Genomic DNA, 23299 nt, shown 5'->3' with positions numbered 1-23299 from the left:
TGATTTTACAAACCTAGAATCAGATAAACACAGAAGAGTTTTTTTTCTTCAAAATATTTTATTAAGTTTTCCATGAAAAGTAAAAGACAAAAAATGACAAACAGTATTCACATTCTGAGACAAATTATTAACAAACAAGATAAAAACAATTTACAATATATACATAAGCTTGAAGCAAAACTGTAGATCACAGTTAAAATACACAAGTTCTTTAGTATAACTATCAATTCAGAGAGTTGTGGTCCATTTGTAAAGTCTCAATAAGTGCTAAAACTTTTGTCCAAGGATTACTAATAAATGTCTTTGGATAGATTTTAAGTTATTTGGTCTTAGTTTCTTTGATTGCCAGGTCTTTCACTGAAGACAATAAATCCTCAACAGTGGGTGGGCAGCTAGTTTTCCATCTTCTAGTGATGCATTTTCTGGTGATAGCAAGTACTGACCATAGTAAATATGAATTATTCTTATTCAAAAAGTAAACTTCATTCACATTGAAAAGAACTAATGATTTAGTCAATAAGAAGGAATCAGTGAATAATGCATTGAGAAAATCTTCTATCCTATTCCAATAGGACCTTAATTTAGGACAATCATAAAAAATGCGTGCCCAATCGGCTTTGGTATGCTCTGTACATCTCCAGCAGGATGTGCTAAAGCTATTATTGATTTTAACTATCTTATCTGGTATCAGAAATGCCCTATGGAGATATTGCCAAGCAAAAATACTCCAGTAATGAGACCATGAAGTATGTGTGATGGATAACAGAATTTTTTGTTTTTCATCATGTTTGAAATTAAAAGAACAGCCTTTGAATACAAAGTTCCAGTAACTTTGATTTATATTAGTCTTACAAACAATTAACATGTTATATAATTTAAAAATAATGTTATTTGTATTGAAGCTATTTTGTAAACTTTCACACGAGAGTTATTATCTTTGGTGTTTCTTGATGAGTTTTTAAGTATTATGCATAAATCTTGAGAATAAGTTAAGATACTTTGTAGACTTAATCAGTTTTGAGGAAGTAAATCATGCTCTTTTATAAGAAACAGAGAGTCTAAAACATTAGTGTCATTTATGCACTGATACCAACATATAAAGTTCATGGATTCCCAGCTATCTAGAACACTGAGATGTATTTTATCAGGAAAATTCCTTGTAATTTTAAAGGGGGTTAACAGTTCAAAGCAGGTCTTAATATCAGCATTAGAGTTAACACATTTTCTGAAGAAATTAAAATAGTGATTTAATGAATTTAATTTTGTGGGTTTGACAATATTGTGTTGGGTAATATGACATAAGAAGTACCAGAACTTATTAGAAGAATTATTCAATAGAAGTTTGGCTAACAGGGCATTTTCATTAATTAGTAAGGTTAGATGTGGTTCACCCTTGAACCTACATTCTTTGAACACCTTATAAACTACTAATATTGAAACTATTTTTTCTTTGGTAAACAAGAAATTTGGGATACTATTAAATATATTTCATTCATTTCTTTTATTTTTTAGAGTTTTGTTTCTACTTTATGCTTACTCTGGTTTGAAAACAATAAATATTTAAAAAAAAATTATGGCTTCAGGCATGTAGAAGACAAGTAGAAGAGATTTGACATTATGCTTAGTGACATCTTGGAATGTATTCTGGTTATTTGTGGTGTTACTTATGTATTTATTTTGTGGATTATGTTAATTTTACTAACAATCTAGTGCCTAATATTAGTGAATGGTAGACAGGAGTGGTCTAGCAGTGTTGCAATATTAAAACAATAATGGCCCTTTAGCCAAAGTCATTTCTGTACTTACATGAATAATTTCTGGAAACTGACATGTCATTCTTTTTATAAAGAGATGAATGGATGAATTGTGTGGAATGGTTTGAATGTATCCAGTGCATGTGCATATGACCTTTTTTTTAACTCTGTTAGAAATGGTTATAGCACATTATTTGGAAGCTGAACTGTTGTCATGTGTAGTCTTTCTCTGTGCATGAAGCATAATAAATCACAAAACTGCACAACAAACATACGCCATAATGTTCTATAGGGTGTTTAGTTTGAATTCCCTTCACAAGCTCGAAGTTTCAAAACTTTGAACTGCAAATGGTCGCAACCAGAAGATCGAAGTTTTTAAACTTCAAACGTTTTGAATGGAGATCGCCGCACAGCACAGAATGGGAAATTCACCATTTTCCTCACTATAGTGGGATCTTGGAGTTGGTATATTTATTTAGCAGGGGGTGGGGGATACAGGAGGGCTTACTCTGCTGCAAAAACATAAAAACAATTTTATTTTTCTTTTTATTACAATTTTGAAGTTTCAAAACTTCAATCTTATGATCTCGACTATTTGCAGTGCAAAATTTTGAAACTTTGAGCTAGTGAAGTAGATCCATTTAGTTTAGAACTGCAGAGATTGTGGTGCTGGGCTTCCAATGATATGGGAGCATGGGATAAGTGAATGCATGTATATATATATATATATATATATATATATATATATATATATATATATATATATATATATATATATATATATATATATGTGTGTGTGAGTGTATATGTGTATATATATATATATATATATATATATATATATATATATATATATATATATTTATATGGATCTACTGTTTATTAGCGAATTCACATTTTATCGAAATGTAAATTCACTAATGTAATTATGCGAAAGTGCGTTCTATGGAAAACTCACTTTCCCATAATAAAGTTTTAAAAATGATAACAGTGTAGGGGAAAAATTACTGAAAACATGCATTTGCATGTTATCTTAGTTGTACATCATTTAGTGTTGATGTACAACTAAGAGGACTGCTACTGAGATAATGGTACAGTGGGGATGAGGGAACATTCCCTTTTCCCTACTGTAGTGCCATCTTGGAGTGAGAATATTAAAGTAGGGGGGGAGGTGGGGGGTGTAGGGGGCTTGCCTCCCTGCATTACATTGTTTAAGTGTTGTTTTTGTGTTTTTTTTAAATAGAGTTACGCAAAATGCATTTTCATTGAAACTCACTTCCGCATAAACAGTAGACCCATATACACACACATATATATATATATATATATATATATATATATATATATATATATATATATATATATATAGAGGCAGTAAATTTGATTGGCTATACATTTAGCTGACATCTGTTTATTTGACTCAGTTTGATCAGCTAAGCAGATAGTCAACAGATGTGCGAGACCACACAATTCTTAGGAGTGGGGAATATGAATATTCCCTGATACTGTGCAATCAAGAATTAGTATATATAATTAGCAGGGGACATTAAATGCATAGGGGCTTGCTCTACTGCAAAAAAACAATGTTTTTTTTTAATTTTATTTTAATTTTCATTATTTCTTGGTGCATGTATACTAGCATATTTCCACTTGCGTTGTTGATGTTTTTTGTGTTCGATGTTAGGATGCTGACATTTCGGTCTGTTGATTATTTTAGGTAGACCCAAACATATTGTAAAATGAAGTAAGAAGTAAATGGAATTAGCTTTATTATCAAAACTTTAATCTTGAGTTTTTAAAATTGCTTTGCACATGTTTTCCAGCTACCACATGAGTTGGAGACAGACCTCTGGGAGATTTTTTCACTGGAATTTGGAGAAACAAATTTAGTATTGTGAAACATATTATTACTGATATTTTTTAAACATGTAGCATTGCATATGTTTTAACTAATACAACAATCAGTGGTATTTATTTTGTGGCACTGACTTCAGACTCTCTCTAGAGTAATTTTTTTTTTTCATGTTGCATTGTGAGCTTTGTATATGCAGAACAATGGGAACATTGTTGCCTCAGTGGAAACAAACACTGCAAGAGTAAAACTGAGGGTAAGAAATGGTAGTCAGTAAGTTAGCTAATGATGATTTCTTAAGCACATACTCCATTGACACAATTAAATATATTCTCATCATTTAATTATGCAGGAATATTATGAAGAAGAACTTGGCCCGAGAATAGACAATATGACAGGCTGGGCTGCTTGTATTAGTCTTGCCAGAGTAGCAAGTGAGCTTGCTCTTTCTGCCTTTTTTTTTAGAAGTCTCATATCAACTTACTTATGCAAGTTTTATTCAAATATTATGGTTGTGTACTACCTGGAACCAGATGGTAGAAACTATGGAAGATATTTTCTTTTACTGTGCTAGCATTATAGGTGTTTGTGATTACTGCACATGGCCTTAAAGACAAGGTATACACTTATAGTTATAATTGTTTGTGTTTAGGAGATTATTTACATGATAACTCTAGACTGTAATGAAAATATAGTTAATATATATTTAGTTGGTCTACATTGATTTGGAGATATCTGTATGTATGAATCCATCCATCCTTGCATGCAAGTCAAATCTGACTCCCATAGTGACCCGTAATAGATGACTACATTTGTCATGATGTAATATGTGTTGTAAAAGGCAGGTATTTTTTTTTTACTTAGGAAAACTAAAATGTAATCAATTTGCAGGAAATGCTTTTCGCCGTTTTTCATCTGATTTTTAGTGTTGTTCACTGTAATGTTATTATTCTAAGGAGCTGTTCTTTTTCTTTTTATGTGTCATTTGTTACTGCACTTCCTGCATACAGTATCTTACAGTATGTATTTTTATGTTTTCTTAAAATATTCTTCTGTTTTCTTTTGACAATCACCATAGTTTCTTTTTTTACATCTATTTGAGCTATAACTAACTCAGGCCTATCAAACATCAGTTTAACAGCTCTTCTGAAAGGTGGCACATCAGGAGTTCAGCCCAATCCCTTATGCTGCTCCACAATGTCTATAGTGGAGGGGAATATGCATCCAAGTACCTGTTTTGGGGATAGAATCCATGATCTTGTGATCTACCCAACATCACAAATGGGGTCACTGCCACTGACACCATTTCTATATGTAAGTTTTCTATAAACAGTATTAAGCTGAATTTATTATCACAAATTATCCAGATCATTTTTGAGTCTTACTCTAGTTTATGTCCATGATACTCAGAATTAGGGAGATATTCTTATCATTAATCAGAAAGTCATAGCAGCATTTACTTAAGCTAAATATCAGTCAACTCTCTCTCTCTCTCTGGAGCAGTTCAAAGATGTTCTGTAGCCTGAACTGATAACACATCTGGCTATCAGACCATCCATATATATATATTTTTGCTCCAGACTGTATCTTCCGGGTTAGCATCTTTTATATTTTATAGATTGTGTCATATTTTTCTAAGCAGAAGCTGGCCAGAAGAGCCCAGTTTTACCTTAGACCAGTTAAAGTGATTATAAAGTGTGTATGGTGTGGAATCAGTACAAAAAAGCAACATACTTCGACTTCTAGGAAAGACAAAAAACAGAACAAGACAAGGATCGAACATTTCAAAATATTAATAAACATAACATAATGAATAGGTCACCCTCAGTTTATATCAGATTAGCATCAGCATCCAATCCATCCAAGAAAAGAGACCAGGATGACTTCTAGAAGAGTCACTCCCAAAGCAAGCTGGAAATTATTCCCAGTACGTCAAAGTTTAGTGGCATCATTTAGTCTAAAAGATGCCTGTGAAATTAGCTCAATGGGGTTTCACCATCATATATTGTTTCAGCACTGCCACAAAACTCTGGGTCATGTGGAGAGCCTCAACAGATCATGTCCATCAGACCTTTTGCACATTTATAAGTTTAACAGTAGTGTGAGCCATTGCTCAAGGCATCTCAATCTCTTTTCAACATAAATATAATATGCTGGAGAAGTAGGTATATATATCACAGGGAATACATCTTCTATGGAAGCATTTTCCACACTACATGTAAACGCAAATATCTCCCTTGCTCTTTTCAAGCATGATTTGGATGAATGGATGGGAAACCGCAACTTCACCCCTGGTTAGCATTCATGTCCCTCATGGACACGCGCCACATAAATGTCCCAACATAGTCTTGTTCTGCCTGCCTCTGTGTTATTTATATGCAAACTGTAAGTGCTTTAAACTGTCATGAGAATGCAAGGATAGACTTAAGTACCTCACAAATCAATAGTCGAGTAAGTACCAATAAACCTGTAATTACTATTTCAGTGGGAACAAAAGTCTATATTTTAGATCCAAGTATGCAGAAATGTGCATTACTGCTACATACTGAATAGCATGATAGCTATGGACTGCTACATACAATAATTTATTTAAAGTATAAATAGGAAATTATAAGCTAGTGAAGAGCAATGTCCAAGAAAAATTAATATGACTGTTAGGTTACCGATTAGCCATGCAAAACATTCAGCAGTTGAGAGTCATCTTGCCTTTCACAATATATGTTGGGGTGTCCTGTCTTTTTTGAGCTAAGTATAGGCATATTAAGCCTATATTCAAGTGTCTGTAGTTTTTGTTGTGGTACCAATGTGGTTTGTGTTAGCATTCTTTGAGTGCTGTCCAGTACACAGTTCAGTATTTCCATTTGCAGTTTTTCCTTTTCACTTAAGAGAAGAGTATTTTTGCAGCAGGTAGCTAGGAAAGTGGACAGTTTTCCTAGCATTTTTCCAGATATTGAAGGAAGCAATGAGTCTGATCCATTCCAACTGTAAAGCATTTATACTAAAACAGTTTGAATTTTACCTTTGTAGCCAAAAGAGACATCCCAGTAGCCAAAAACTTGTTTGAACTAGCTAGTATGACAAGTCGCACTACGTTCGCTTTATGGGCATTAACATAAAGATTATCTGAAGCTGTTATTTTGTCTCTTATGGCTAAACAGCTTGTGTGCAGTCTGACTATAAGTGGCTGATCATCACAAAATATCTGACAAGGGCTGTACACTGTGGCTATTTACTTGTCCATTATGAGGTTATTAATGAAAAGGATAAACAAACTAGGACCACACCTTTATCAATTGGCATTCCATATAAAAATATAATGAATGAGTATGTTTCTGTGATTTAAAGGACATATTTGAGAGGCACAAATGTATCCCATACGGCTGTTCATTATGTCCTTTTTTAAAGAAAGGAGTAGGGTAGAACAAGTCAAATATTTTAGACATGTCAAAAAGACAAATCCAGTCAGGTTTCTGGGATCTGCTGGTTTGGAAATGTTAATTACTGAAAGCATGGTGTTGGGGATATGGTGACATTTTCAGAAATGTTGCTGTTCATTTACAGAAAGGCCATGCAAGTAAATATGTTCTTTCTGTTGGACTGTGGCAGTTTTTGCTATCAGAGAGGCAACTTTTCAGTGAATCAAAAGTATCTTGTGATAAACAATATTGTTATGATGTAGCAAAGGTGAATACAGAGAAAGGTAATAAAAGCATTTAGAAATGCAAGGAGTTCCTATCTTATGGGTTTCAATAATTAGTTAAGCACTTTAGGAACATCCTGTAATTTTTAACCCTGGTTGGATAGGTATAAATGAAGTAGAGATGCCAAAGGTATCTGTAAGAAAGCTGGTTGTTTATAAGATTGATGGTGCACATGGAGAGGCGCTTACAATTTATTTTAACAATTCCTGTTATTACATGTATTAGAGAATGCTAACTCACTTCCTGTTAAAGTCTGTCTATTACTATTTCTTCATAATCTCTCTTGTATGTCCATCAGATTCCTCCTAACTAGTCTAGGCTGAATGAAACTAATTAAATCAACCTATTCTCTTTGTTGCTGTTACCAATGGCCTTAACATTATGTTATAACCTGTATATAGTTTACATTAGTGCCCCAATGCATCAGAGCAAAAAAAAAAAAAAGAGGGGTGGGGGTGTGGATGTTAAAAGTTAGGTCAATACCTGCTTTTTCCAGAACTGTAACTTCCAGTACCATTTAACTGTTTTAGCTGACATATGAATTTCTGCAATTATAGCTGTCAATTAGATTATTAATGTTGTCTTTGAGTACAGATATTTCTGTTAAATGATTAATTATGGTATCATTCACTGCCTTTATTCAAATCCTTTAATGCAGTATGTGTTTTTTGTGTATTTGTTTCTACCATCTCTATATTTCCTTCACCATCTATCAAGTAGGCCTACTGGTAATTAATTAGATTTTTATCATATTATATCTCTCTTTCTCTAATATCAGTGACATCTAGAATTTTCTAGAAGGGGATATATGCAGATACAATCCCTGGATTCATAAATGAGCGTATATGATCATAACCAAGCCAACTCTGTTGACATTGTTTACATGATGATCAGCAATGCTAATCATAGATTCATGCAGTCAGGCTAGTGTACATAATGAGGAGCATCTCATCACACCCACAGCACAGACCTGTGGCTACATGATGGAAAATCACCCCACAGCCATACTGAAATACAAACCACTGTGGTAAGCAATGCTGGTGTACAAGCAATGCCAACAGTGGGTGCATGTTCAAAATTGTATAATGGTGCTGTAACCAAGAGTAACAAATGTCTCTCTCTCTATATATATATATATATATATATATATATATATATATATATATATATATATATATGTAAATATATATGTGTGTGTGTGTGTGTGTGTGTGTGTGTGTGTGTGTGTGTGTGTGTGTGTGTGTGTGTGTGTGTGTGTGTGTGTGTGTGTGTGTGTGTGTGTGTGTGTGTCTGTAGATAGAGATAGAGAGAGAGAAAGAGATGTGCAATGCATAGGAAAATAACACTGATGGCTGTGGGTAGAGTTTACACAAAAGTAACAGAATCCACAAAAATAGACAACAAAAATGCTGGGGTTGTGGAACAAAATAATAATTGGAAAAGTAGAGTGAAGAAAGGGCTATGATAATGTGCCAGTTTTGAATAATGTGAAATATACACAGGAAAAGTGGGATACAATAGACTAACATTTATTTATTTAACATATGTCGACCAAGAAAGTCTGACTAGGACACAGCCTATTTTCAGCAGAGGCCCAGGGAGAAATCCTCCAGATGCATGTCTTTGGAATGTGGGAGGAAACTGCAGTACCTGGAGAAACCCACACAAATGCAGGGAGGACATGCAGACTACATACAGAAGGCACCCCAGCTGAGAATCAAACCAGAAGACCTCTTGCTGTGAGGTGACAATGTTAATGGCTGCAACACTGCATATAACAAGATATAGCTCTCTGCATTAGTTCTGACAATATCAGAGTGTAAGCAGTGTACCTGTGCTATACAATGAATGCCATTATAAAAGGAATATATGTCTCCCAGAGGAGATTCCATCTAGCAATTCAGTCCACATACCAGTTTATATACAGTTCACTGGCAAGGATAGTCTCTGTACTAGCCACAATGCAAGGAGTCATAACACACATTTACCTAGGAAATGTAGTACATGTGCAGACTGGTGGCATAATAAAATTAAAAAAATAACTAAATAATAAAATAATGTTCCTTGAGGGAACTGAACCCATAATTTCCACACTTGAACATACTTTAACTGTATATTAACAAATGAAACAACACAGCACCACAAGCTCAGGGCATTATGAAACTCATATATCAGGAAAATGTAGCTTATGTGCAGATGGATGGAAGACAAATACAAAATGGCCGTTGAGGGAATTAAGCCAATATCCTTCACACTTAAATGGTTCACAACAGTACATTAGAACAGGGAGCCACTGCAGCTGCCAGTGTGAAAGGAAGACATGAAGCACATATATCTTGGAAATGTAGTACATGTGCAGACTGCAAACAAAACTGTTTTAAAACCACATGCAATCCTCAGGGGATTTGAAACACCCAACGAATGTACTGCTGCAATAAACATTATTGAACAAGTACATTGAGACATCAAAGAACTTGGCAGTAGCTGCACTTTATTTCAGATTAGTATGCACAATGAGGTTTAGCTTTTGTCATGCAGCATATAACCACAAAAAGATTACTTTGACTTATTTGCTTATTCTTGGCATGTGTGTGATGTGCCTATTTTTTTTTTACTATAATATAGTTTGGAAGTGGGAATATGGGACAGGCTGACACAAAAAGGCAAAGAAGGCAGATGGTATAACAAAAGTTGAGCAAATACAGAATGAGCAGGTTGGGGTAGCAGCCGACAATCTCTAGCTTCCTAACTCACTAATGCAAAATAATCTAGAAATATATTGCTAGAAAGTGCCAACCTCTCCTGCATAATGTACACATTCATGAAAGGCGTGTTTACTGTCAAAAGAGTTGAATACGTGCTAGCACAGAAAAGGCACACTCATAGCACCAGTGCACTCTATCCTGCTGTAATATAACAAGGCATGTCATATAAGCACTCATAGAGGGGGTGATTGGAAAGCTCGTTTCAGGAGAATGGAACACATGATACAAGGACCAAAAGCACATCTACCTTTGTTCAAAACTCTGTCTTTTCTAAATAATTTATTTCCAAGAACAGTGTATTAGTAAGGTAGTATAAGCAAGGCATGCCAAGAAAGTACTCATCGAAAAAGGTGACTGGAAAACATATTAGGAAATCAGAACACATGATAGCAGGACAACAAAAATGCACTTAATGGGTTTAACACCCCCGTCTTTTTCTCAAGGACATTCTATAGACCAGGACATTAGCAAGTGGACCCACAGAAGAACAGACAGGTTCATATCTTCAATGTGGTTATTTTTAAGCCTAGCCAGTTTCCCTTTTTATGCTCAAAATAACTTGTACCCATATTGTTACAAATGGCCTTACTCATTCCATGTACCCATATACTACAGAGGTTTGAATACACACATTTCAGGGAAACATTAGAACAGTGGTGAAAACTGAAAACTGAACATCAGAAAACAACATATGAACCAAAAAGAGAGTGGATTAAAACCCATCAGCCACTGTACCGACAGTGTATACATCACTGCATAAGTATTTATTTACTGACATTTGTTTACCAGGAAAGTCTGACTGAGTATAGGTGCCCTTTTTTCAACACAGACCCTGGATGAAAAGCTCCAGGGTATTATATTTAATGCAATCAATGTTTACAATAATAAATTTTGTAATGCAGTTTCAGTGAATACATAGCATAATTGTCAGTATAATAAAATTTGTACTAATATTGACAGTCACAAACATTAAATTTACAAGCCTTGTACTGAGACTTTACAGAAAGGGTGATATTTAAGATAGATAAGAGTAATTTAAGAAGTACAATAGAGTAAGGTATTAGAGGAGATAAGCAAGTCTGAGTGTTAACAGAAAATACTGATGGAATAGTAATTGGTTGTGCTAATTAGAAGTAGGTATAGTAGTTTAAGAAGTAAATAAAGTGAGGTATGAGAAGGGGATAAACAGTTTAAGTGATTTAGCGCTTTAAAGGGAGGAAAGGTGATGAAGAGTGTTAGAGAGCTATGTCTCAGATAAGAAGCAGGGACAAACCCAGGAGGCAGAGAGGAAGTCTTTTCATAATGGTTTGAAAACATGAAGGTATGTGATATACCTGACTGATTTAGGAATTTTACTCCAAGTTCTACCTGCACTAATGGAATAGAGACTGGCCTTAGCACTCCTTTGTGTTTTGCAGATCTTAAGTAGTTGTTTATTATTTGACTGAAGGGGACAATTGGGAAACATGTTATTGGAGTAGTGGTCTTATTGCTGGGCAGCCAGATGGGGTATGGATAATTTTATGGGCTAGGGTGAGCTGAGTATAAGATAGGTGGTGAAGAAGCTTGAGCCAGTTAAGTGATTTTAGTGCTAAATGGTGGTGGTGGTGGTGGGGGGGGGGTCCAGTAAGGTTTGTTGCAAGTGAATCTGGAAACTTTGTTATAGCACTGTTCAAGTTTAGAAATAAGTAAGACTTGTAGGTTGGTCATGATAGGGGCACCATATAGGAAAGAGGGTAAGAGGTAAGTGATACTTAAGGTTACTTTGGCAGAGCCTATGAGGAATTTCTTTACTCCATGTAGGATGTCTAGTTTTTGATGAGTTTTCTTGATGCTGATGTGAATATATAAATTGAATTTAAGATTGTTGTGAATTGTAATGGCAAGTACTTTTGTATATGCGGTGACTTCAATCATGGTATTATTTAAGGAAGAAATTTTAAAGTTTTTTTTTTAAATGGAAATAGGATTTTGGGAAAAAAGAGAAGGATTTTAGTTTTTTTTTTTTTTTGGGGGGGTGGGTTAGTAGGTAGTAAGTGGTAATCCTGTGGCCGACTTTCAACAGAATTAAAGGCCTCTTGTACAATTCTCTAAAGATGTATTAGGTAGAATCATCAGCATATTGTATGAGGGAAGCTGAGACGATTAATGCACATTGCTAGTGAATATATTAAAGAGCAGAGGGTTAAGAATGAAGCTCTGTGGTTCACCAGTATTGACAGGAAGGAGGGGGGAAAAGTGGACAGCTTTTTAACAGACTGATATGTATTGGTTAAGTAGTTGTTAAACCATAGTAGTGTGGGTTGTGAAAGCCCAATATAAGACAGTTAGAGGAGTTTTTGGTGAGAGAGACTAGATCAAAAGCTTTACTGAGATCAAGGAATACTGAGGAAACAAGTTTGCATTCATCTCTGATTTTGGTAATAGTAGCTGTGAAAGTTAGTAAGGCTGTGGTAGCACTGTGTGTGGGTCTAAAACCATGCTATGTGGGGGTCAGAAGCAGTGGTGGCTGGTGACTTCAAATCAAAGGGGAGGGGGCTGCAGGACACAGCTCAATGGGTGGGGCCAATGAGAAGGGTTGTGATCAACTAGAAAGTGGTGTAGCTATGCTAGAACACGCAAAAACTTGGACTTTAATAAAATACTCTGCCCTGGGTGCCAAACCATCATTATGGGAGTTGAATCAAGACAAAATGAAGTGTAGAAGAAAAAAAAAATATTTCAATGCATTGGCTACATGACAGCTTACTTAATATCTAGCTGGAAACAAAAAGTTTGTGAGGCATGAAAAAATAAATTACTTCTTAAATACATTACTGGAATGCCAGTGAAAATCAAATATAAAAAAACAGCACTCAACTCAAACCACTTCTCCTTGCACTGCATTTCTAATTATAATTTATATTCAGCTTTATAAAAGTACCAAGTAACATGCTGAAAGTAGCAATCTCTGTGATATCCCCACTTGTAAAAATGTTTGTTATCCAAAAAAAGACCTGCTGCCTAACAACAGCTCTCTTGTTTGGCATCTACTTCTCTGAAGTACAGGCCAACACTAAGGGACTCTGGCTAACAAAGTTCACAGATGACTGCAAACTGGGAGCCATTATTGAATCCCCATATGATGTGGATACTCTACAAAAGGGCCTTACAGAAGCATATGTTTGGTGCCAGAGCCATCGGCTCAAGCTCAATGCCAAGAAATGTATAGTTATCCCCTTTGGGTAAAAAACATGTACCCATGAATTATCACATAAGTGGCAGTACACTAAACACAACAAGTGTGATAAGAGACTTAGGGATACAGGTGGACAGTGGTCTCACCTTCAATAACCACATCACCACAACAGTCAGGAAATCCTTCTATGTGGTACACCTCATCACTAAGGGCTTTTCATCCCGAAAAAAGAAGGTAATTGTCCCACTGTACTCATCCCTCATTAGACCCATTATAGAATGCAATGCCCCATTTGGTATATACCTCTCAAGACATCTGCAACAACTGGAAAGGCCGCAGAAATACCTCACTAAAAGAATCACAGACCTAAAGCAGATGCCCTATGCTGGCCACCTTAAAAAACTCCAGCTATACTCTGTCGCATATCGTCTACTCTGAGGTGATCTTTGCTTAACATACAAGGCCATGTCAAACCCAGAGCTGTTGGACATGCCACACTTAAAGAAATCTCAGTCCCTCAGAGCCACACACTTCAGGGATCTAAATCTTGTCATCACAATAAACAAAACATGCTGGAGGGATAGGTTCCTGACCCAGAGACTCCCCAGACTCTGGAATAGACTACCCATACATGTTAAGCAGTGTACCTCTTTGTCCCTCTTCAAAAGGAACCTTGATGATTGGATGGGAGAAAGGAAATTCACCCCGGGGATCACGTCAGTCTCCCTGCTAGACAGGGGTCCAGGGAAGTAAATAGTGTGGGAAGAAATAGCCAGGGAATTGTTAGGGTTTGGCTTGTATAGGCCCTAGGGCCGATACCCTAGTATCAACCTATGAACCTATACAGTACAGTTGTTAGCATTTTAAATTTATTGTTTTGAATATTTTTCCAGTAAACAATTAAACAAAATGCATGCACCAGTAATGATAAAGCTGCTAAATTCAGAACATTTCCGTCATAAAAGTCTACACAAACTTCTACTGTCCACCAGTATCAGTAAATATGCACAATCTCTGTAGAAGTAAAAGTCATCTAAACAATTCCATATTAAAGAGATCTGTAGCTAATGAAGAGGTTGCTGCTAGCAAACAACATTATAGTTCATTGTTTCATCTACAAATAAAGTACCTGTTGCCCTTGAGGAATAAATTGCCTATGTTACACTAAAAATGATAAGCTAGTAATATTGCAATAGGGAATGGATGGCAAACTGATAACTGGTTCAAAGTTAGTAGGTATCTTCACCAAAGAGGACATTCTCAGGACTGCAGCATCCACCCCCTTTAAAAGTACAACACAGTACAGCATCAGCAATGTATTTACATACTGTGGGAGTAGAACCCCCAGCCTTCTTCATCAAAAGCAGGTACACTACCTGTTGTGCTATTAACAATTCAAGCAGATGCAGCATAAGCATCACTAAACCTCTCTTCCCCTGAAGCTCTCAGCTCCTTGTAAAATCCACTTGACACTCAACTGTATCTCTCAATTTTGCTGCACAAGAAATCTTGAAAAAAACAAAGCCCAGAAACCAGGGAGACATTTTAAACGTTGGTTGCATAACCTTGGAATGTTGCTAGAACAAAATGCTGTGTTACCACCATGCATTTCACTGACAAGTCTTGAAACCAAGACCCAATGCACTACAGTCACAGCAACATACTTCTATGCCAAATCAACTGTTTCTTGAAACATGGGAAGACTGAAACTTAAATGGCTATCATTTAGTGAATTCATTTCTCAACATAGCTTTCATCCTCTTAGCACAAAGCACCTGGACTAAGCCAATAATGGGGGAATACAGCCTCCAAACATATTCAGTGAATTCAGTTCTCACCATAGCTCTCAACCTCTTAGCACAAAAAAACTGGACAAAGCCAATAATGGGGTCATACAGCCACAATGCCAAGACTTGAACCCAAGACCCTGTGCACTACAGTCAGAGCAACATACCACTATGCCAAATCAACTGTTTCTTGAAACATGGGAAGACTGAAACTTAAATGGTTATCATTTAGTGAATTCAGTTCTCACCATAGCTATCAACCTCTTATCACAAAACACCTGGATAAAGCCAATAATGGGGGAATATAGCCCCAATGCCAAGTCTTGAACCCAGGACGCAATGCACTACAGTCAGAGCAACATACCACTATGTCAGATCAACTGTTCCTTTAACATGGGAAGACTGAAACTTAAATGGCTATCATTTAGTGAATTCAGTTCTCATCATAGTTCTCAACCTCTTAGCAGAAAACACCTGGGCAAAGCTAATAATGGGGAAACACAGCCCCCAAACATATTTAGTGAATCCAGTTCTCACCATAGCTCTCAACCGCTTAGCACAAAAAATGGACAAAACTAATAATGGGGGAATACATCCCCAAAATAGGGACACATTTCAAATATTGATCTTATAAACTTAGAAAATTACTAGATTAAAATGTTTTGTGTTACCATGTACTTTCTGAAGAATATTAAGTTTAAAATTCAAATTCCTGTCATTATTTAGTGAATTAAATTCAGAAAAACACAGATATTATGAGGAACAAAACAGAACAAAGTATGAGGCAAAAATTTCAGCAGTTTTCACAAGTGATGATGGGTAGGGAATTCAGGCATTTGCTACCTGCATCCAAGGTACAGGATTTGAGTCTGAATTATTCTCTAACCACTGCTGTTACTTGAGTCTCTCTAGATGCCAGGTATATTTATCTGGGGCATTACACATACAAACAAACACACCTACCTGACCTGTTGAATAAGTCCCAGCCAGCTCCATTCAGGATTCCCTGCTTGCTTTGTAAGTCTCATTTGTAATCCAAAATGTCCCTGTGAGCCAGAGCCAGCTCATTTGTAATCCCTGGGATGAAAACGGTTCCATAAGAGAAGGCTGGATATCCAGCCTACAGCAGTCTGGTCCCCTTCCAGCCTATACAGGTCTAACCTCTGCTCGCATGCATGAGCATTTTCCGTTCTGGGAGTCTTCATGTTATTTTTTATTTTCCAGTTTTTATTTTCTTTTTCCAGCTGAGGGGGGGCTGCAGTCCAATAGCACCAGCCGACCATGGTCAGGAGCTTTTCCTGAAGAGTATGTTGAAGAAGTTGCTTGTGAATGCATTTCTCCAGAATTTTTGACAAAGGGGATAATATGGCTACAGGTCTGAAATTAGTTATATCACATGAGATTCCTCCTTCATTAATGGGGATGATAAAGAATTTTTTTCCATAGAGAAGGAAAGTATGAGTCCTTTCTCTGTTAATTAGAGGAGACACAGGATAGACTATGGAATTGGCAGTTACCTTGAGGTAGTCTGCTGGGAGATTATCTACTGAAGGAGTTATGGACGCTCCCACATATACAAGTCATGTTTATTTTATTTTATAATGCCATTGCATCTAATTAGCATATGTTAGTGATTTCTGTTAGTATGTGACTAGGTAGATCATTGTGTATTTGGACCCATGCCTGCCTATCTAATTAATACTCTCTAGAACACTGCATTACCTATTGAAGTCACAGTATACATTATTGTGAAGGAGGTGTATAGCACACATTTCAAGGAAAATTGACAACACTGTGGAAGACTAAACAACGACCATTGTTAAAAGCATACAACAATCAGGGGACCAAAACACATTTCCTCCCATATTCACAAGGTATATAGCAATATACGGATTATCAGATTGATACACATTTCTAGGAAGGGTGATAACACTATGGAAGGCTAAACAATGGTCATTGTTAAATAAAATACAAAGACCAGGGGATCAAAACCCACCCCCACTGTATTTACAATTTACACAGTATTTGCAAACTGTTAAATATATGTACATTGCTTAGCCTTGTTACTTATATGCATTGTAAGGTCTTAATGCAATGTACATATTGTCTGTAGATGGCTACAACTTAGCAACCTGCTTGGTATTCTGTAGACCACCACACATTTCATGAAAATGCTAGAACATTATGGACTAGTATAAAATGAACATTGTATACAACATGTAGTACAAAAGGACCCAAAATCCACCCTCTAATGTATTGACAATGTGCACATCATGTTATGACTACAAAGACACAGGGAAGGTATGATAATATGACTATTAATGAAGCCTTATGTCAGAATTGCTTGGCGCTACACATCAATGGTCACCTCAAGAGTTAGAAACTGAGTTGTTAGCTCATTCAAAATGATTTCCTTCAGTTCTGTTGCTGCCACCTGTTGGGGGATTACAGGTCATGCTGCAGTTGTCAGTCCAGGTTCATATATTATAATGGAAATGGAGAAAAATTAAAATAAAAAATAACAGATATGGCAGAGAGGATGGGGGTAGAGACATACAACTTAGTGAAATTTTTAATTGATTTCTTCTACTCATAAAATACAGTGATGAGCAATAATATTTTCATCACAGGATCTACATCCTTTTTAATATTTTAACTATTTTATTTACAATTATATTATTTTAACTATTATGACAGTTAAATTAACCAATGAAAACAACAATTCTTTTATCTTTGTGGTAATGGGGATTGAACCCATAGCCATCTTAACAATTTCAGTACACATAGACTTAGCACAATTAGTCACTTTCCACCTAAGGAAAGAGGGCATGCAATATCTATAGGCTATGTCTGCATGGCTATAATAATGCTGTAATGACAGATGTTGTCTTGCTGTACAAATGAAATGTGCCAGTATTTTAACTATCTATTACTATTGAAACATATGTATTTTTCACAACATAAGCTATACTTACCCTTTCAGTCTCTCATTTTGCATTTCCCAATTCCTTTCATCTGTTTGGACTCATCCTCCTCTCACCAACTCTGCTATCTATAAGGAGAACTACATTAACCTTCTCCAGCCAGAAATATTTCTCCTTTAAAGATGTCAGGTAAAATGGCATTGAATTGGCACTCAAAGCAAATCTCATGTTTCCCATCCTCTATGTAATGACAGACAATGGGGAGAATCACTTCTGTGTGATGAATGCCAAAAGAAATGTAATGTAGGTACTGTTTTGTTATGGCTTTAAGTAAAACGTTAAAGTATGAAATATGGCAGTCCTCTTTCTCTCTGTTTGCTGATGACAATACATGCTCAACAACAACTTCAGCTTAAAATGGTTAAATGAGATATCAATTGCATTTAACTTGATAGATTTAGCTTTTAGGGTACGTACGCAGCTTGCCACAGGTGCTCCAGCATGTGCACACCATCAGGTACAACTCTACATGACATTTATCAGGTTGTTCATTGTGAAAATGTAGGTATTCAAAGACTATAATTACATGAACCTTAATTAGCATTATCGTTGCTGCCAGATGGAGGGAATCTGATCAATAAAAGTATAATGATGGCCCCATGCTGTCATCATACTACAGAATAAATCAATTAAATTAAATCCTTTGAGAAAGATACATTTTGCTACATAACGACTATCTGTTTGCTTTGAGTTATGTGTTATGTTTCACTATACTTATTTGTACAAGCCTATCTTTTTGTGTATGGTGGACTGTAAGGGCTAGAATTGCTGCAATATTTTTAATGCATGTACTGCTATATTAGGCACTACTCTCTGAAGGGTGCATTTGCCTTTGCAGCATGCAGGCACCTTACACTAATGCTGAAGTAAAGTTTGTAGCTACATAGATGGTTCCAAACACCTACAAAAAGTGTTTTGTGACTTTTCTGCAAATGTGTGGACTACTGTACATGTGTTTGTTCAGTTATCTGCTGGGTTAATTACAGTATTTTTTTTTCTTGGGGGAAGAGAAAATTGTGAATAGCACTCAAATAACATTCACCACTCTGATATCTGATCATTGAATGCAAGAATATTAGTATGAGGCCCACATAACAGTGTATGTGATAGACTGCAACAGTGTTATTGGTTTGAAGATCCATTTAAAAACACAGATGTTTATTTTAGTGTTTTCCAGACCAACAGAGCTATATCACCACAAACTAGGAACTGAACACAAATACAAAAACAAATGAAAACCCGAAACAGCAGCTCGTCCACAGAATCCTTTTATTTAACACAAGCTTTAGCACTTTTGTATGAATATAACCAAAACATCCTCAGATTACCAACTGAGCAATGCAAAATAATGGGCATACAAGCTTATGATGGCTGTGGCAATAGCTTACACTACCTGAACACTAGCATCTATTCATGTACAATCCCAAGGCTACCATAACATCACTTCCTGATCATAACATTTTTAGTTTTATTAGCATGAATAATAATTCAGCATGTGGTCATTAGTGGATACCACGCTCGGCCATGTTATTTAAGCTGGACACATCATGTAGCTATGTTTTCTGAATCACAATCATCCTGCTCATCTCATCTCATCATGCAAACTTGCTTAGCATGATGCAGCAACATTTTATGAATCTGACCTAATATTTTCTTCCTCTAAAGGAGTTTTCTGAGACCTCTTTTTATTTTTTTTTTAGGTGAGTAAAAGGAAATGGCTTTTTTTAACATGAAATAACATGTATTTAATTATCATTATTTGTGCTCTAGTCATTCTTTTTTAGATATTTTGAAGTATGTTTCTCTAAAGTCTAGGTAATGTAATTGTCCTAGTTGGTATTTCAATTATTACATCATTATCATTTTTAGAACTTTATGCACACTGCTTCAGCCTACAGCATTGCAACCCATTGTCCCATGTCTATACCAGGTTTACCTGTTTCTCTGTTTCTGTCCTGGACTTACTCCAAAGTACCTGGGGCCAGTTGTAGAATGTAAGATTATCCTGGAGGTCTTGGCCATAACCATCTGCCATGGGGTTTTACAATTCTCCCTACTTTGCTTCCTCTCTGTATCACTTGTGGATTCATCCAAGGGGTAGGCATGCAGTGGGAGCATGCAGTCTATCACCTTACCTCCATGGTAGATCAGCCAGGCCCACTACCCTTTCACCTCACTGGACAATGCCCACACAGTGTGACAGCCACAGTTTCTGCCATGGATTGTCACAGGGAATTCCCACAGAATCACCCATCACTCCCTTTCACTGCCACTCAGTCAGTCCATCAACCAAGCCACCAACCAAAGATGTAGGAGGGCTTTATGCCTTTATACTATCAGAGATTGTCTTTGTGATGTATTAGGAACAAGAGATCCACCTCTAAGCTCCTGCTCATTAAGAACTATCTTGAACAAATAAGTTGAAGGATATGGTATTGAGGCATGTCTATCATTGACTGATATTTTACAATGTTTCAATTTCTACAATAATTTCATCATAAATTTAAGTTAAACAATTAAGTCTTTAATGATCTATAGATGCAGAATATTTCTGAAATACAGTTTTAATAACTGCATTTAACAAAATATGCAGAGTTGCATAGCTGGCAGATAGATGGGGAGTTTCTTGTAGCTTTTTTTTTGACATATAGACTAGCACTACTTTTAGTCATTTATGTTTTAACCCTCAAATACATTATAGTTTTCTTCATTGGTATCCCATTTGTGTTCATACTAAAATACTACCTAATAAAGCTTCATTTACTATTATTATGTTATTCACTGTCAAATCCATTTGATATTTATCTTAACAGCAGTTTTTCTAACTGCTAAATTGTGGAAATGGTGCAATGCTATACCTTTAGCAAACTCTGAAGTAACGGTTAGCTAATGATTTTCCATTTTCAATTATTACTCAATATTGCTTTATGCTTACTTCTACTGCTCTTAGCTTACAGTGCTTCACTAGTCTATAGTTTACTAATTAGCATGTTACCATGTTACTGTAGCATTAAGCTAGATGTACATTGTAATTATTTTTCTTTTTCTACAACAAAAAAATTGTTTCTGCCTACCCATTTTTTGCCCTGTACTAAGCTAAAATCAGAATCTGCTCTAATTTAAGACAGAGATGCAAATATGGTCAAAGCTCTCCCTGCAAAATGTTCATTTGACTGTAAGTGCTTATTTTAGCAGGTCAGAGACCAGTTTTGGTGTGCTCTCACTATAGTAACTGATACTGCTCTTATAGCTGTATACGACTTAGTATTACATCTGGATTTACTTTTCTCTATGCCCTGCACACTACACTCTATATACTACTTTCCAGTTTACATTTAAAATAGCCCCTCTATTTCCTAAAGGCTACACTCTATAATAAGTTCAAGTTTCCATCTAGAATAACCCATCATTTCAAAACTCCTCACTAAGAGAGTTGCTGATCACTCCCTGAAACTATATATCCACTAGGACATCTTCCCACAGTTACTAAGTCCAACAGACGCAAATAGAAATGCTAAATTTTTGCTGAACATTTAAGGAACTGGAACTCTCAGTTGTTGGAAGCTAATAGTTTTTCTCACTCCTTTATCTTCTTTCTGCAATTAACTTAAAAACTGGCATATTTTCAGCTGCTGCCTCTCCTACAGTAAGTCCTACATTTTTCAAATAGTTTATGGCTAGATTCTTTTGATTATAACATTATTTCATCTTAGCACACTGCAGCACAGTTTTTTTTAATTACTTTATGCTGTCAGCAACTATAGTTTGTATTTGCTACCCTTGTCCTTACTCTGCTCCCCTAACTACCTTCCCCCAATTCCTACCCACACCCACATAGATTACATTTATAATTGTACTTGCTACACTTCCTACTCTAATCTGCCATTAGGTGGATTTCACCATTTCATATCACTATAACCTGTATCTCCATAATTAATTATAACCAATACCACAACTTTCTCACACTATCAACATGATTACAACCTACATTTTTTAATTCTCAACCTATCTCTACTGTATTTGCTAACTCAAACAAATCTTATTATACTAAATCTAGATAACCCTCCCACAAAACTAATTACCCTAAAGTACCATAATATCCAATACTATCATAACATATCACATGAACTGTTTCAGTCTACTCCTCAAAGTCTGTTTTCCTATACATGCATTCACACTTACAATATTAATAACTTTTCCCTGAGATTCCAACATAACCATTCCATCTATAACCCAAAAAACTAAAAAAAAATCTTCTGGACATCTAGCAACTACCTTATTTTGAATGTCCTGTTTCTGTGTAAACATTCATCCTAATCCTAGATGAACCACGTTCACCAAACCTTCTGCTTCCCAGTATCAAATTACAGCACTAGCAGTCTTTTTTTCCAAAAAAAGACACTCTAGTATGCATATAAAACTGAACATCCCCCCTGATATTGTCATCAATACAGAAACCTTGTCAAAAAAAAAAATGACTGATGAACAGATAATTCCTCCTGGCTACAATATTCTTAAACTTGATAGACGCACACAAAAAAAGTACAGGTACATTATCATTTTATTCAAAAATACCACACCCCTTCCTCTTCCCATTACTCTCTAACCACACCCCTTCCTCTTTCCATTAATCTCTAACCACACCTCTTCCTCTTCCCATTACTCTCTAACCACACCTCTTCCTCTTTCCATTAATCTCTAACCACATCTCTTGCTCTTACCATTATCTTTAGATACACTCTTCTTCATACCTTTACTTTCCTAACACACTCCAATTACCTAATTTTCTTTCATATCTAACCACTCACCTCTACCCTTTTAATCACACCACACCCTTTTCCCTTTTCTCATCCTCACCCTTTTTTTACTTCTACATTCTACCAACATATAATCCATACTTATTCAAACAATGTTTAAACCACCCACCCCATCTCATGTCCTACTCTTATTCACACTCTTACTACTACCTCCTTTAATCTTCACCCATGTACTCACCTCCTTTGAACAGACACTATGTCCATACCTAAGCTACCCTAATAAGGTAACTAACTCTCTAATCCCTCCTCTCCTTTTCATCCATGCTAATATAACATCTTCACCTAACTACATAAGTCCTAAGTATCATAGAACACTACACATAAAATACAACAATCTATATCCCAGGAAAAGCCTACTTCTACACAGCAATTTCTCTAACCCAAACTATCTAAGTTCACTACTCTAACTAAAAGATGGTGATATCCACCCTAACCCAGGCCCAACAACTACTCCCATCTCT

The sequence above is a fragment of the Protopterus annectens genome, chromosome 5.part0, assembly GCF_019279795.1.
Source record: "Protopterus annectens isolate FY-2018-M chromosome 5.part0, PAN1.0, whole genome shotgun sequence".
NCBI classification, from domain to species: domain Eukaryota; kingdom Metazoa; phylum Chordata; order Ceratodontiformes; family Protopteridae; genus Protopterus; species Protopterus annectens.
The sequence above is the reverse complement of the archived record's forward strand: the minus strand, read 5'-3'. Positions refer to the sequence as shown.